At 31.4% G+C, this 19284-nt stretch overlaps 1 protein-coding gene across 3 annotated transcripts in view; it reads left to right on the top strand.

Moving 5' to 3' along the window:
- ttk (zinc finger and BTB domain-containing protein ttk) overlaps positions 1 to 19284 on the top strand; it is a 37079-nt gene that overhangs the window by 6232 nt on the left and 11563 nt on the right. Inside the window, exon 1 of one of the 3 annotated variants that reach the window (XM_089224047.1) lies at positions 13406 to 13845. The exons of the other annotated variants lie outside the window; for them this stretch is intronic. The gene's annotated coding sequence lies outside the window, so the exon portion shown is untranslated. Of the gene's footprint in view, positions 1 to 13405; positions 13846 to 19284 lie in introns of those variants that run through there. 3 annotated transcript variants of the gene reach the window in all.

Raw genomic sequence — 19284 nt, 5'->3', positions numbered from 1 at the left:
AATAATATACACATATATTTATAAATATTATAATGGAGGGCGCTGGCCCTTAACCGGCATATTGTTCCATGTCGGCGGAATCATCCCGCGTTTCATTGTTTATAGGGTCATTTTACACCTGTTGTTTTCTCGTTTATTTGTGCCCTAAAAATCTTCCTGTTTTTTTTTTTTTTTAAACTGTTCATGCACAAAGGCTGTCTCTGGGCAGGAAACGACGATTGGGGTGAATATTTTGTATATGTAAATCACTATTTCTAAACATTTTAATTTAACGCTCGACAACGCACAAGTGACTGCAGTCACTACGAATTCAGTTTTCCGAAATTATAGAACTAATAAAATTGTGGTGTATTCTGGGTCGACTTCTATCGTTATATTAGATATTAAGATATGTCATTTGTTTTTCCTTTACGTTAATCATATCGTATTGCTATAATATTTGTATTTCGTATAATATATATATATTATATTATATTTATAGGTTAACACTGCCTCTAAAATAGCACACTTGATATGTATTTAAATCTCATAAATAAGTCATAAACATTTCCTGCTATTGCGTGTATAATATAATATTATTCTTTATAAATTATTTTTTTGTTCACACTATCCTTACCAAAACGACAAACAATTTGCATTTCAATCGGTTGTTTTGATAATTAACAGAAATATTCGACTGAAACGTCGTAGGCGTAACACTACCTGTATGAGAATAATTTTCGTGTTTTTTCTCTACGATTTTTTGTGATGTTTTCTTTTTTTATTATTATTATTATTTTATTTTTCTACCTCATCGCTGCAACACAACACACCACACACTAGCGCACACCGGCATTATAGGTTTTGAGGGGAAAGTAGGTTTTACGGTGACGACCATATGCAGGTTGTTTTGTATATCTATCTGTGTGTGTGAAGTTCACGGTGAAGTGATGCTCGCTCAACAGGTACAAACGCACACACACGCAGTCGTCAGTGTATATATATACGTCACACATACACTAGCGCGCCACACGCTCGTATACGGTTCACACATACATACAAACCCATACATTCACTCACTCACACACATAAATATACGCACGCACGCAGAGGCACTTGTAATTACTGGCCTCACCGAACCAACAACGATGAAGGGTGAATGCCCTGACGAACCAACCCCGTTTCCAATGCATGGGTCATTCACCCTATAAATAATATGAAGTTATTCTTTCTTTCTTTCTTTCTTTTTTTTCTAAACGCCTCGTGTATTGGATGGGACTATGGGAGATACCATACGGGGATAGCCCACATGCCAAACCACACAATGCCACTTGCTGCTTGTCGTGTTCATAATATTATAATATGTTACTGAATTATTTTTTTGTCATGGGCGATCGTATATTATTAACAAAACATTGTCGTTTTTCATTTGTTTTATTCTCTAAAAATCCATAGGTCGTCTTGGAGAAACTTTCATGAGTATTATTATGCACTTTTGTTGTTTCGTGTAATCTATGTAGTACCCAACAATAAATTTGTATTTTATTTTTGATTTATTGAAAATACTAAATACTCATGATAAGTATAGCAATAATTTTATATCATGTTTTTTTTTCAACAATAGGTTTGCTCTTTTTACTGGGAAGTTACTTATTTGTAGCTTACACTAAGTTATGTTAGGAAAATATTTAAAATACATCAAGGATGTCGACGAACGAAATTATTATAACTTCACTTTCAAATGAAATATAAAAACACTTAGGTAATTCTAAACAATCACATTTATAGCATAATATATATATATATCACACATATACAAATTTTACATAGATTTGTTTCTAACGAACATACGTCTATCTGACTATGTATATACAATGAATTTATATACACTTCTAAAATAGTAAAAACACGAACCACTATTGCACGCGCTAGAATTTTTTTCTCTCCACCTGTTACGCGTGTTATTCATTAGTCACGTACGTGCTATTTTACATAATAGGCAATTTTTTTCTACTTGTATTTAAGATGGTTGTACCTCTTTAAAAGTTTAATACACCAGGCGTATAGTTGAAATAAACAAAATATACAATTATATCGTACATACTACATATAGTTAAACAACTTATGGGAAATTTTTGTCATGTGTGTGTACGTAATGTTTCAAGCGTATTCACATTTCAAAATGCGTACAATGAGATTTAATTGATGTGAATTGCCTAGTAAAAGCTTACGCGAAGGAGTTTTTTTCAGTTGTAATATTATTGTGAGGGCAAACTTAAGAAGCCCGCGTCCGTGTATATAATAATCACGCCGATGCTCGTAATATACGGGTAGGAGAATATTGTTTCATTTTTAGTGCCAAACGCCCACTCCCCCCTATAGTGTATGAGAGGCCACTACATTTTGTCAAGGGGCACCACACCCTTCTGTGCGCTATAATTGCATTCGTTGTTAAAATAATATGCTGGTGTGCGCATGCATTTAACCGTCTTCATCTACGTATGCCCCGCGGGTTGGCATCCCGCCACATTTTGTTTTTAAGTTGGGAAAACATTATCCTTGCTTGCAATAATGCGTCCATGTTAGTAGTTAAGTAGGTGTTACAATAATAATGATAATAAACTGGACGAAAGAAAGAACAGTATAATGAAAATAATATAAATATTCCGTGGTTTTATACAGATTTACAGTTATCTCTAAACATTTATCACACAACTGAAATTACTCAACCGTCATATCACAGTGTTTGTGCTCATAATCCGGGTCTTCGACCCCGAAAGTCACAAACCACGCTAGTGGTAGCACTGAAACATAGCTAGTGTGCCCCCTTCACATCGTGAGAACAAGCGAGAGAAAAAACAGCAGTGGAAAACTAGCAGTACTCATTATACAGTATGGTACAAAACATCGACTGTTTGTCATTGCTATTATTTTTTTTTCTTAAGAAGGGTGGATATTTTTTATTTGTTATGCATAACATACGTGAATACTTGTATCCTATTATTGAGAAGATTTGATTAAATAAACTAACAAAAATACAGCCATCATTACCTCTCACGTTTCGGCTACGCTGCCCGGGTCAACGTCCTCATTCCACTAAACACATAACACACATATCCGTATGACGGAGGCGTACGGTTTCTAAAATATTTTAAAACGAAAATTCTAAGCTCTTCATTCGTTTTCGGATTCACATTAAGGAAAATTTCGTCCAACGCATTTCATTGCGTTAAATGTCATCTATATTAATACACTGTATCTTACATAAACATTATATTATATTAATATTAAATGTATATAATTTCAATTTGTCTTGATGCATAATAGTGTTTGGTGTGCATATTTTACTCGTATTATACAAGTTTTATTGCATAAAAAACTCAAATTTGTTATTATATAATTTTAATTAGGTTAAGTTCTTTAATTATTTACTCAACTGATTTATAAATATATTATAGTTGCTTATTAGGTTTATACATTGGTGAGATGATAGACGTACTGTATGTACTAGAGTCTTAAAGCGTCTAAGAAATACTTAATTGAGCTGCTAATGCATGAAAATAAATATGAGGGTGGTTTTATTAATACCCGGAGACTGGAGTTTATTCAACCCCACAAACTTGATAGGGGTCGTTTTAAAAACTAAAAATACGCTTTATGACGACCACTATGTTGTGCTTAATATTAAATACATTAGAATTATAGTACGTTTTGAACTACTATTGTATAAAATTCTATACAACGTGTTGAGAGTTTTTTAATGACGATGGTTTTTACCGTGCGTGATTCAATATTTAATTGTGTACCGAGTTATCATTTATACAAACTTCTATTTTTTGTGATTAAATACTTATTATATCTAGCGAATAAACCTATAAAAACGGTCTATGTATGGAATGTTTTATTTTTTAAATATTATGTGTATTTCCCTTAAGTTAAGTCTAAAAGTATTTGCTTTTAACTATATAAATATTTTATAACGATAATTTTTTTCGACCTTTTAAACGTGCAACCTAATATTGAATGATTTTATGTTTTCATTTAAATTTAATTGCTCTCATCGAATTTATTTAATCGTGGTTTCTTTAAAAAAATATTTTAATCGTATTCTTCATTATGAACTTGAGTATTAAATATCAGTAACTAGAGATTTAGGTGATAATATTAAATTACATGACATTATTTTTTTTCCATAAATGTTAAATCGTCAAATCGTAAAGCTTACTTTTGGATACATGCCTTATGATGTAAATCTGATTGTCGACTGTATACCCCTATTACATAATATTATCATAAAAATCATTGTTGAATTAAATACAATGCAATCGTTTCGTAAATATGGCAGATTTGAGTCTTGACGAACATATGAACTGATAATAATAAGTACGATGTAGGGAATAGCATAAAAAATAATTATAATTGATACTATACAAATAAATAACGTGGTCATATCGGTGTGTATGGAAAAAACGAATATCCACTAATAATTATCGGTAGGTGTAGTGAGGACCGTGTTCTTGTTGAACGGTTTGTGACATGATGAAAACACCCTGTATATAAAGCTGAATAGGGCGGTGTGGTGACCTTGATTCGTACGCTGGCCGATCTGTTACGCATTGTTGCCAGCGCGTCCCCCACCCTGTGCGTACGGGTGCGCGCGTGTGAGTTTCGTGTGTGTTGAACGTGCAAGTGTATGTTTGTGCATGTGTGTGTGTGTAAATGCGCGCCTCGCCCGCGCCGCCGCCGCCGCCCACCCGCACTCTCGGCCAGGGGTGGTGGTAGTGGTGGTGCCGTGCTGTTGGCTGTGCATCGGGTACCGACGATGGTGCGGCGCGGGTGAAGGGTTCGGAGTTAAGGACGCGTTGCGCGTACATCGCGCGCGGTCCGCTACGGGAAGGCCGAACTCGGTTCCACGTGTCGCCACCAGCGCTCTCTCGCTCGGTGTCGTTCCGTCTCCTTCGCTCCCGCCCGCCCACCCACTCGTCCGCACACCGATACCACCGTTGCAGCCCGTGTAATAACCCGCCCCACCCCGCGCCACCACACCCGTCCGCTGTCCGCCTCGTCGTCGTAAGTAGTCGGCGTCCGACCACAGCGTGACCTCAAAACTATTTAGGATATTTTCGGTGAGAGAAGAAGAAGAGCGGAGAGATAATAAAAAAGGGTTTGAACGTATTTTCGTATTTGCATAATCGTGTGCCGGTCTGTTGTACATGCCATGAGTACAAAATCTTTCGAGAAGTGGTTTTATTTTTCTCTCCCCGTTTTCTCCGCGTGATGAAATCGTGGTCGTACCTGAAGCACATGGTGCACTTTGAATGCAATAAAAAACGAAACGTTAGTATTCTACACCATACAGAAGATAAATGTATAATATTATTACAGTATAAAGGCGCACTGTATTATGTGTACAAATGTCTGTACCTACCGCGTGAAGGACAAAGAGCTTGAAAGTTGAGAATAGGCTTCGGTACGAGGGGTGGGGTATATGCGTGCGTGTGGGAGCGAGAGCGGAGCAACGTGTGTGAGTGTGTGAACGCTGTCGTCCGCGCGTTACGATGCACCCACTTGTTGGCCTCGCGGCGCGCACAGTTGCACACTGTTGCCGCAGCGGTTCGGCGAGTCGGTGGGTTTACTGTGTGCGGCTCATCTCGGCGTGTGTTGCAAGGCGGATTTTTTTCCACCCTGTTGCAATACGTAAGACCCCACCCACCACGTAACGACGACGGCCATGTAGCAAAGAAAACAACGTCGCCGCTTCTGCGCGCAATCCGTCAACTGTACTCGAAGTTTTCATTTTGTGTTTTTCCCCGTACACATGAGCCACGCGCCGCCTTCGCTGGGACAGGCGCATATTATTACAATAATAATGATAATAATAATATCATCGTGATCCGTTGCGTACCGGCGCACGACCTTGGACGTCGTGTTTCGCTTTGCCTTCATGATCACCCCGACTATGATTTTCATCACGTTTCTTCTGTGTATATTATTTTATACGCCTCGCCCAGTTGACGTTATTGTGAAAATGACACATTGCCTCATTTGTACCTACGGATGTGTGAGTGTGTTTCTGGGTGTTGTGTATTTTTCACCCGGTAGTCTTAATTTTCTAACACATCTTAACGCTGATAAAAATACAATGTTGTATAGGTAGCACAATCCTATTTTCGATAAACGTATGAACATGCCTCGAATAATTTCGGCAAACCGTATTGCGACAAAACATTTCGCGCGAAAATCGCATACTACCATTTCACTGTATACATAGGTTATGTGGAATGTAGTTCTACGTATTATACTGATAAGCCTCAAAAAATGTACCTTTTATATTACATAGTCTCTAAGACTGACAGATTACAAATTGTTGAGTTGAGAATTCTAATATAAAAATATATTCTGTGGAAGCACGTTAAAACTATTACTTGAAAAGTAAAATTAAAAGTTTTTAAATGTTATTGTATTATGTGTCTTTGAATATACCAGCTAAACCTATAGTTAAAACAATTTCTTTTGATGTTTTTTGGAGATTTTCATAAAGTAAATTAATAGACATTTTAATAATTCTCGTGGTTTTCAGATATTAAAACCAATTGTAGACCATAATGACAATGAATAATTTGTCTGTAAGTGTTTCATATTATAGACGTCTATATGAAACATATTGAATGCAAACAAATTCATTCATTTATTATATAATACTGCATATAGCTTTGATTTTTTTTTTTATCTCAAAGAATTTATACTATTACAATAAAATATCGCATTGCGGCCCGGATTGTTGACAATGATATTTTATTTAAATAATTAAAATGTTCCTGAAAATTATAAAGTTTTAAATTTGATGAGGTCATTAAATTCAGAAGTATATATCTATCAAAGGTATACATGTACTTGATGAACATATCTCAAAAACGATTGGGTCTGTTTAAATACCTCAATTATTAGCTCATTGTTGGTATAAAAATAATTATTAATAAATAGCTTATTTATTTTAAACCTTTTCTTAGAATATATTAAAATATTTCCTTTTCATAATGACTTTAACTGTTTATTTGAAATTTTTCACCATAATTAAGAAAGTATAATATAGGAGGTACTTATGTTAGTGGTTGTTATTAAAATAAACAAAATGTTTCAATTACTATTTAAGACATTATAAAGACGTTTAACTAACAACTTGATAACCATTTTAAAAAAAGTGAGCTAACCACAGTAGATTTCTTGATTTAATAATAATATTAATAATTAAAGAGCAATATATGAAATATTTCATTTATGATATTATATTGTATTTTACATTTATATCAAACATTGTTACGAACAATTAAATGTTTGTGTAAAGGCTATATAATAGCTATAAAATTTACTATTTTACTTTAATTCCCTATGTCACGTAATGTTTTTTTGTTGAATATTCAAACCGTTTTTTTTGTAAATTTTTGGACTACTAATTTACTCTCTTAATTTTTATTAGTGGGATAAGATTATTATAATTATGATATGATTTAAATATATGGTCCAAATTGTAATTAATTAATTATTTTAAATGTTATAAACTTATAAACCCCAGTAACTTTTAGATTCTGAGCGGAGCTAGGAATGTATTGGTTTTACAATGATGTTTATTCTTTTTTATTCTGTAAACACTTTCTCCCTCTAAACTTGCTCAATAGTATCAAGTGTAGAATCTTTTTTGAAAGGTAATATTCTTAAGCTGGTACATAAGAGAGATAATTTTTGGATTTTAAAGGAGAAAAAAGTACGATTTCACGATTTTATAATATTAAATAATTACGGACGACGTTTTCTACCAGAAATATTGCTTTAAATGAAAAATAACAGAGGATCTTTTTTTTTGTATTTTGGATTTTGTTCCTTACGGTTTAAAGTTCAGAAAATTTTATCCATTTTTTAGCTAATTATAGACATTTTAATTTTGAAGTTTTTTGTTGTAATTCGGTTGAAAACTTGAAATTTGGGTTGTTTACTTATATTATCCTTACCTAGACATGGTAAAATTTTCAAAACATTTGAGCGACTTTTTAAATCTAAGATTTGAACATTTTTAATAATCTATAATATATTCTAGACAGATAAACCTTCTCCGCTCAGAATTGTTTTTCGTATATACAATGATATAATATTATTATGGATTCAAATTTAATTCCATCCATTATAGTAACCCACTTATAACCTACTGTACAGCAGAGTGACATCCACGACTTACACGCTTTTTGATACTAAAATGCAAAATGTAAAATAACTACTTAGGTAAAGAATATACTATATGGGTATTGTGGCTTGGTGGGGCGTGGTTTTACGCTTATAATCTGCGGAAAACATACCGGCTGCAGTTTTTAGCAACATATCCTTGTCACACATACTTAAATACGTGTAACAATCTTTCCAACTCAAAAACTTACTAACAAAAATATACAAAAGTAACCCCCACCCAATGGTCTATGTTTCTGCGGGTTCCCCCTGAAAAAAAAACTATATATGATATTGTATGCTAATTCTTTCATTTAACTCTACATTTCTCTGCCGTATTAAGTTGTATTGATTTTAATCTATTTTTACTAGTGAAGTATTGGTGTACCTAAATACATTATATTATGATTATGATAAAATATTATAATTTCTAAGGCTTTAAGCGGCGTGAGAAAATATTATATTGGCTATTATTTTTATTTTAAGCTCTAGAGAAATACTCTGTGTGTCATTTAAATGCTTTAAAAATATTAGACTAATATTACTAATATTAAACTGATAATATAAAGCATTTTACTGTAGATTTCTACATTATAAAATAAAACTACAGATATTTTCAAGAAAAACGGTGATAATATAAATATAAGCTAGCCACTCGTTTTTAATAAAATCTTGATCATTTTTTGTAATTCAAAAATCCGGTCACAAAAATATTGCTATAATGCAGTTATTTATTATTTCATTTATACTTAAAGATACCTCCACCCCAGTACTTCCAACATTTATGTATTGCATATTTTATTATTTATTATTTTATATCTATTCTACAATCTTTATACTTACATTGTAAATGTTGTATTGTGTTGCTTTGTTATACTATATTTTCATTCAATTGGTTTTGTTTTTTATTGAAAAATGTATAATACGTATGTTCTACATTTCATCCCGAAGTGCAACTGGTTAAATAGTGAAACTTTCAACAGTTCTTAAGTTTTATATTTAAACTATAAAAATGTATACAAAATGTATAATGAATTGCTTGTAAATTACATATGTAACAAATTATGTGTTAAAGGACACTGTTATAATTTTTATTACATACGGATACGGATAAATCAGAAATATATATATATATTTTATTACAATACATCTAATATTAATTTATAATTAAGTTTTTTATAACTATAGTTATGAACCATTAACTTACCTCCTAACTCTATTAGGTACTAAAAATTGTATAGAGTGTATAATTATATTTTATTAACGTGTAACTTCTTAAAATGTATGGAAATACTTGATGTACTAGGAAGTTAACTTACCTATAATATAGTATTGTTCTATATATATCACAGTAACTTAAATGACCCTTCAATGATTACAAATTTAACTAAACATTTTAAGCATAAATATTTGTTTTGAAAAATATAATGTTTCTTATGAGTAATAATGATGGTATAAATTATATATTTGTATTACATAAATTATTTAAAACATGATGAATGATAATTGTTGATTACTTTATTCAAAATATATATGTTATAATTTATGATAGGTATATATTTTTTAAATTATCATTTGTATTATATTTAATTACTCCCAATATTAATTAATAAATATAAAAATTAATATATTTTTAAATATTAGTTTAATAATACTGCGTTTATTAGACATGACTGTATATGGTATTTGTTGCTATTAAAACTAATTTTTAATGTTACTATACCTTAAGGTCAATTGTATTCCAGTGATTAAAGTGATAAAATCAATGGGGCTTAAATGTTTTTCCTATTAGTTTTATTAGATAATAATATTTTACGTAGTTGTCTATATCATTATTGACTCGATGTTTCAATAGGTAAATAATTGATGTTATTTTAACGTTTGTATATCGCTGGTATATGAAAATTGATTAAAACAATATTATATAATTCGATAAAAATGATAAAATATTATTGATAAAAATGTTTGGATATAATAACCACAATTATGAAATAAATCATTTGACTTATGATGTAATAAACACGTTTAGTTCAATGGGTAGGTACATTTATAAATATGTGTGTGTGGTAGCTAAACAAATCATATTATGTAGGTATAGGTATAGGTACGTACAAATATACAAACTGATGATTTCAGTTAAATAAGATATACATAAATACATACATTTCTATTAGCAAGGTTCTTGCGCAATAGACGGTATGCCTAACGAACATCCATTGGTGGATCAGGTAAAACGGGGCTCGGCCATTTTGTCGGTTAGGGTCGATGCAAGGGTGTTACAAAGGATGCCGCGAAAATGTCGTATGAAAACATTCCTACCCCAAAAAAATAAATAGGGATCGGCCAACCACAGTTCGTGGCATATTCTATTGATTTTGCCGAGGGAAATTCTGCTTTACAAATACATAAACTGCAGTATTTGTATTCGCATACGTGCGTCTATTCGATTTCTTCTGCATTCAATTATGCTCGGAGTATCTGTTATTCTTTTTTTATATACGTTTCAAAAAAACGTTACAGTGTCTTGCCATGTATTCAGTTATACCCAGTTTATTCATAAAATAATATTATATATTTAAGCTTTGTTGTATAATTATGTCATTTGACTTAAAACAATCGACAAATTAACCACTTAGAAAATTATTCCAACTACTTGAGTTGTTTTAACACACTTGAAAGATACGAAAGAAATCATCCTCAACATTTCTATATAATATATTTGTACGACCTTGTATCCTTAAAAATGTTTTGATTATAATTTTTATGTTAAGTGTATATTTTTACGTTTTAAATATTAAAAAGTTATTATATAACGCGCTTCGTTTATGAAGTTTATTTTAAAATATCTAAAATGTATAGCCTTAATTGAAAAATAATCGTATTAAAATTAAATAATAAATATATAAATATATATTATTAAGTTATGATGATATTGTTCAAAAATATATAATAAGTATTCAATTATTTATTAAGATGTTTAAACTTTTAAGGCAAGTATTCTCAAACTTATTATTTTATTATCACTTTATATTACTATGCAATTTTAAATAATATTATAAAATTGTATAAATTTTTTTCGTGATTCAAATTTTATTATTCAGAGTTAACTATTTGGTTTCAATTCGTTTAACTACGGTTAAAAGTTGAAAATTTCTGAAATGCCGAATTAATAATTGTTATGTATTTTGAACCTTAAAATTAATCTTTTCAAACCAACTTTTCCAGTTTTTATAACATTTTATTAATAAAAAATATGTGGTATAAAATTACTAATTAAAAAATAACTATATTAAATATGGAACTAACTAAATTATTAATTGAATGATCTATATAAATTTTAGATTTCATTGTACCTATATAAGAAATTCTAACTATATGCTGATGCATATTGAATCTATTTATACAGGGTTATTATTTACTAGGTCTAGAATCAACACAGGAATTAAATATTTAAAAAAAAATGTATAGGTATTAAATATTCATACATTTAAATTTTATTAAGTTAGTATACATATGTTTTATACCACCTACTGTGTGATGTATGTAAAATATAACTGCTTATACTTACCATCATATTTACAGTACTAAAGGGGAAGAAATGTGTTAGTTTTCAACGTGTATATAAATGTGTAATACATGTGTGCGTGAATACAAAATAGATTAATATTATAGGTCTGCTATTTAGTATTTATTTATCCTTTGACCATTTAAATCGTTTAAATGTAATTAGAATTAGAATTTTACAAAATATTACAGTATAATAGAGATATTAAAATTGGCACATGGCTCATAAATAATTTAACAAAATTTATAACGTTTTCTGAAATATATCCTAACCTTACCTACAGGTATTCTTATCCAATAAACTCTGATTATGATTTTCGATTTTGAATCTAACTATCTAAGTATTTAATTATACCGAAAGGTGGGTACTTTAATAAAAATTAAATTCATCAGCTAAATACTGTGTGAAGGAGAATAATATATGTGTCGGGTTAGGGTGTGTTAAGGAAGTTGTAATCTATTCTTGGATCTCGGCGAAAATGTATTTTCCGTGATGTTTGCGAGATAATGCGTCGATCGTCCGCTGTGAATTAAATATACATTCTATTTCATAATACTTTATAACAATAACGAATTGTAAAAATATAATAATAGTAATATTGTTATGATTATTTTGTACCATGTACTACATATAGGTATAACATACTTGCGTATACATACATAAAAGTATATAACTGCTGGCATTGTATCTTTGAAATCGGTAGAATGGAATTGTCTAGGATTTTACGACATACGTTTAAACTGCGACCACAATATAACGGAAAAACAGTGGATTAAGGGGAGGGGCAACAATTTGAAGACGACCAACATAACTGCAGTGCGCGTTTCGTTTAGAAAACCTTCGTGGGACATACTCGTAAAATAATATAGTACTGACAACATAATAATAATAATATCATATTAGTCTAGGAATGTCCTAGATTTTCATAATGTCAACCGAAAAATAAAGGGTGCATGTTATTGATGATGATTTAATGCGTACATCTGACGTTAAAATGATTATCGTAATATATTATTATGTATATGGTATGATGATGACGATTTTCCCTACGTGTACAATATGCGATGATGGTTAGGTTTGGTTCGACCTCCTCTCTTTCGTAACACGCACACGTATAATATATATATTATATGTATGAAATCGTTCCGTTAATGTGCCTACACTCGGGCGGCAATTGCAGTCGCGGGCGGGCGGCGGGCTGTCCGTTCGTCGGCGCGCGTTCGTGTACGTGCGTACGAGCGAGCTATATAGCGAGTTGTGCGCGCGAGGGTAACACGTGTGCCCATTTCGCCATCGGAGTCATTTGACGTTGTTAACTCGTTCGCGGGCCCCGCGGAGAGCTCGGGCGCTCACAAAGCAGACGTTCCCCTCGTCAACGCTCCGGGCGGCGCTGCACGGGGTGGGGGACGCCGCCGCCGCACCCTTCCCCCCCGAGCCGCGCCCCCCTCCGTGGTGCCAAGCCCATAGCTGGCGCATATAGACACTCACACGCGCACACGATCGGCGCGTAAATATTATATGTATGTACGTATTATATTGGTTAGAAGCGGGCTGTGGTGGTTCCGGCGCGCGGGGGCTAAACGCTCTCAACGTGGCGGCGCGCGCTCCACTCCACTCTGCTCGTCGAACGCAGCGCGCAGTTGTACTCGTCGTACCCGCCGAGAACCCGTCGCCGCCGCCGACGACGACGACGACGACAGCAGCAAGCAGCAGCAGTCATGGCCGCCACCTGACCGCAACCCCACTGCGCGTGCGTTCAGTACAGTGGAAGAAAAACTCGAGAAAATCGGCTCGGCATTTTTTTTTCTACTATTTTAGATTTTCCGTTTATCTTTGTATTTCTCCCTTACCCCCTCTCACTCTCTCACTCTCGCTCGAAACGCTATTTTTCCGTAAAGCGAATATTGTTCCGTCCACCGCCGCCGATACAACGTCGTCGCTCAGTATCGTCTGTGCTTACGCGTGTGCAACTGTTCGTCATCGTTGTTCGTCGTGTGAAATCGGTTCGCACTTCGTTCGGATCTGCTCTCGGCACATCACGCGCTGCACCGGATATATGGATTAACCGCGCGTGTATAATAATAAACGTAAGTCGCTTGGGGTCGTTGACTCTTCTTAATCTAACCCCTTTTGCCGCCCGTACGAGCTCATCCACCGGGCGGCTCGCATAACATCATTATTCATTATTATTATTATGGTTTGTGACTATATTGTTATCTTTGAGTGTATATGTTTTTAGTTTTATGTATAATATTATATTGCGCACGTGGGGCAACAGAGGAACTTCTGTATGTTATTATTGCTACTTTTTATCGTGATATAAATATTGTTGCAGTAGGCGCGCGCCCAATTCTCCACTTCGGCTTTAGAAATGCGACTATTACATTTTTTTTTCATCCCACTGTTGTAGAGGGGTAATGCACTACGGGGGAAGCGGGCTAGTGGTCAGGAGGGGCGGCGCACTAAGGGAAAATGGCAACACTGTGCGGAATGCATTTCGCCACAAATTATATATACGCGCATTCGTATTCCCTCCCTTGATTTATTTTATATTATTTCATGTCTACGCGGGATTTTTTAAATCGTTTATTATTGTTTATCTTCTTGGTTTTTTTCTTGTTATTATTTTTATTATCTTTTTACGTATTTTTTTCGTATTATTGTTTCGTCATTATCCGAAAGACGTGACTGTATTACGAAAACAATATAACACAAGCGCACACACACACACGCGCGCGCGCGTTTGTGATAACATCGCACAGGTACCTACCTACCTGTAACCTGCCAATATAAAACCGAACGGTCGAAGGGCCTATCGGAGGACACCGCTGCGACCGCGCGTTTAACGGTACACCGAGTTCCCGCGAGTACGACCAATCGTGTACGAGCCCAACGCTTTACACTCTTTTATGTGCATTTGCCGAGAACATTGTAATATATTGTATTGTGTACCTGTAATATATATTTATATATTATAATGGTATACAATATACTTAATAATATATATATACATGCAAACAGTTGCGGTCGAAGAGGTGTTATCGTTTGTATTAATTCTGTCTCGGGCTCTGTACATTTTTTTTTCATCACCGCCCTAAGTGAAAAACCTCACATACCTGCATGTGTCACATATTATGCAGTTCGACGGCCCAGTCAGATGGAAAATATCACCCCGTAGACCACCAGCCGTCGAACGCATGATGACGAGTATAAATAATAAATTACCAGTTACACTTGAATACTTGCAGAACTTACATATTATTATTATAGATTATACGGAAACGTAATCAATTTTTGTGTTCCGTAGATATTAACAGATACAAAATCGACTCGTAGGTACTATATTATAATATTATGATGACGTGATGTAATGTAATGATAATAATGTGTACTTAAATATTGCTACTGTATAATATTCGATGCGCGTTGTGTCTGTTTGACAGAAATCCTATTAGCGTACGTCACCACAAAATTTCTTCCCCGGAAACCCAATCTTTAAAATCGAGTTTTATGCAAATCGTTTCCACGTATATAATGGTATCGGTATATGCAAACAATATAAACCTAAAGCTTAAATAGATCTGAAAATTTACAACACAATATAGATATTAGCGGGTATTAAGGTATTACTTATATTTATATTAATTTATTCTAACATAATCACACTAATCATTATATTGTTATATACCTACTTTAATCGTTACGAATCATTCGTTTATTATTATCTCAGAATTTGATTATCATGCTGCCGTGATGTTTTTAAAAAAAAATGCAATTTATTTGAAGGTGAATTATTAAATAAATTAATAACAAATCCCAAACATGCCCTTTCCTATTGTACATTAATTGATGAATTATGTCCTCACAAATAGATTTAATAGTTTATTTGATATAGTAGGTGCTATAAACATAGAACAAGGTTACATTAAAAGAAAAGGCCGAATTCGGATTGTAGAATTTTTTAGAAGACAATATTCCAAGTTTAACGTTTTCATGAAAAACAATTTTTATAATACTTACAAGACGTAAAGGTTACTACAACACCACCATACACGCCTTGTATAACTGACGACCTAATGATATTTATTACACAAAGACATTGTTTTAACAAACCAAAACGTGTGTTTGATTTGAAATAATGTTATTTGTTATATTTTATATTAAATTTGTTTGGTATATTACTCTAATGAACTCTTGGTTTTTTCTTTTATATTTCACATTGTTCTTGGAATCTACTCTATTCCAAACAATTGTTGTATTTCACTACTGTAGAACAAGGAAATAAAAGAATATTCATAAATTATACTGTATTAGATTTACAATTTATCCTATAATAGATCCAGCTATAGGTAATAACTTATATTACATAATATATTAATTATATACATATATAGAAAGTTTTAATAAGGATGAAAATTAATTATTCTTCATCAATAAGAATCGAACGCGTGGGACAATTGTTTATGATTTTTTTTTATTGGTATCGTTCTGATAATTAAATCATTATATCAAATAACTATACAATTTTTTTACAATTTTTTCCTATATTATGCAATACATATTATTTGTATTATTATGATTTTGATTATTTTGTAAATTACAACATTAATTTATATCGGTATTTCTTTAGGTTTAATTTTTCAATACGATTATAATAAATTAACCAAGAATTATGATATGGTAAACAATTAAAACTTTTAATTTATTTTCTCTTCAGGGGTTTAATAGATAAGAATTATTTTTAACTATACATGGGGACACTGTTATAATATAATGAGTGTTGTCAGCAATTTAAACCTATGATTTATTAATGTTTTTATCTAATGAACTTTGAATGAATATTATTAGTTTACTCGAAATATTATTATCAGTGTCTGTTATACGAAATGATTTATGAAAACAAATTAAATTTCCAGATTACGAAATACGAAAACTGCCACTAGTTTAGTGATCACTGATTAATGTGCGTTTATAATACTTCAGTCCAATGGATTTCGACCACCCATCCCTGAATAGAGCTATAAATATGATAACATTTTTATCTGCGGACTGCGGTTCTCTTCATTTAGATTACCACCAAACCCGACCTGACAAAATAATAATGTGTTCAACAAATTTGTTTTACACTAATACAAACAAGAATATTATCTCAAATTTAATGTATATCTTTTTCCCATACTCGTGTTGGCAAATGTTCAAATTATTCTACGCGTAAAATTTGCATAGTATAAATTTACAATTATGTATTATATTTTTTTTGTTGTTTGTTTTTATTTAAATATAAAATAGACCATCGATACTATTGTCTCTTTAAACTTAACGTTTTCACTAAACCGCCTATTATGACAGTTTTGTTTATTTAGTTTTAGATTTTATTGCTGAATATTATATTATTTTGCTTGATACAGTTTGATTAATTACCTATATACTTTATTTGTATGTGTTATCTTAACAATAATAATCATCCTACAAATGTTATGAAAATGTTCCTTTTCCGTATTTAATAACGCACCTAACATAATTTGTATTTGATATCAATGGCAAAATGATAAATAAATCTGTACCTATATGTTATAATAAAGTCATGATATATGTTAACAGCTTTATTTATTATACCTGAATATTATTAGGTATATATTTAAAAAATAACAACTAATACAAAATATTTTAATTTCTTAAAGGCCTTTAAGATTATTATGTATTATAATATACCTACTTAAAATAATTAATATCAAATTAGGGCTTAATTATTTAACTTCATAATTCAATTCTTCATCAGTTTACTCTAGAGTCAATGATAGGGAATAGAAATACGTTTTCATTGGTAAACAATATATTGTCATGTTTACATGACTTGAATAATAATGTGTTAAATGTTATAATATTTTACATTATATTACTTAACTTCCTAAATTCTTAAGTATAATTGTATAGGCATTAAGTTGCAATCATTTAATAATTCTATTGGAAACCCAAATAGCGATTTTTTTCTTTTTTAATCGTTGGTTTTATTTTTATCTCAAATATTTGTTAGGTTAAAAGTTTCATCAGATAATGATCACGTTTATTGGTATAGATTACAAGTATAATTTTTTTGTATTGAATACTTATACATTGTGAACTGTAAGTGACAATAATATAGGTTATGTATGTTGAATAAAAAATTTGTGGCATAATAATTAAATTCAATATATTCTTGTATATTTAACATTTACTTATTTGATATTTATGTATATATTTATTTATTCTAATGACTACATTTATTCATATTTTTTTTCGATTTATATTTTTAATGCCCAGAACTTCTGAGGTTTAATAAAATCTCATATCAAATATTGTGATTAATCTTTAATGATATTTTCCTGTGTTATATAAAACTTAATTTTTTTTTTATGTGTAAAGTAAATATAAATTAATTAATTATATCAAACAACTCAAATATGTTGCTCATAAACATAGTTCTTTTAAACATTATAATACTTTATTCAATAAATTTTATTTCCTATTGGAAAAATATCCCTATTATATTAGACTTTAAAGTTTGCACGAATTATGAACCTCCAGTATATTAATAAATAATTCTTTTAACAAGACACCGATGTCTCTGTCTTACATACTCGTGAGTGCGTAACTTAATAAATATTCATAATTGATTTTACTAAAAAATACAATTTATTTATAATAAATGTTAGTGCAAGTTATATATTTTCAATTTTATACCTAAAGGGAAAATAAACTACTCGGTGAAAAGTTTTTTGTACATATTTTTATTCTATGATGATTTATATGTTCTTTATGGAATTAAAATTTCAAACTCGTATTCTTCGTTTTAAAATAAACATGGAAAAATAACATTTTCTTTTGCAAAGTTCACGTTTTCGATAAATTTAATGATATACACATGCGGATACGACTTCCTTTATTAATATAATGATTTGTAAAAATGTATGCAAGGTATAATTTTATTTAACAAACACTAGCCACGTAATTGATTTCTAATTAATAAACTTATATATTTTATATGTTGGTTTTATTTAATATGATTATTACATGTATCCACACGATTCTTATTCATTTGACGGGTTCTTCTTTTTATAATGAGAGTTTGATGTCTTGATTAATGTAATGACATTATAGATGAGAATCGCGGTAGCTAGTATTATTATTTAATATGCATAGTAATGGTGTACTATTAGTGTACAATTGTTATAATAATTCCAGACGGAACATAATACCACATATACTGTAAATATCTATTTAAAAATCTTATTGTTGGGCAAAATTTTAAATCTCTTTACTAGAATGTATCCAGTATACAGACTATTTAAATTTAATTAAAATACCTACCTATTATTTTTAAAATAATATACTAATGTGTTTATTTTGAACAGAAGTGTAAAATAAAATTTAATACGATTTTAATAAATAATAACGCCAACAATTTGGATTTGATACTTTTTAATATGAAATTAATTATTAAACTAAAGTCGTTTTCCCACTAAAACTGATTATGCTATTCTGTAGTA

The sequence above is a fragment of the Diuraphis noxia genome, unplaced genomic scaffold, assembly GCF_037042655.1.
Source record: "Diuraphis noxia isolate RWA-SAM2 unplaced genomic scaffold, SU_Dnox_SAM2 contig0003, whole genome shotgun sequence".
Classification (NCBI taxonomy): Eukaryota; Metazoa; Arthropoda; class Insecta; order Hemiptera; family Aphididae; genus Diuraphis; species Diuraphis noxia.
This window is presented reverse-complemented; position numbering and strand designations above follow the sequence as displayed.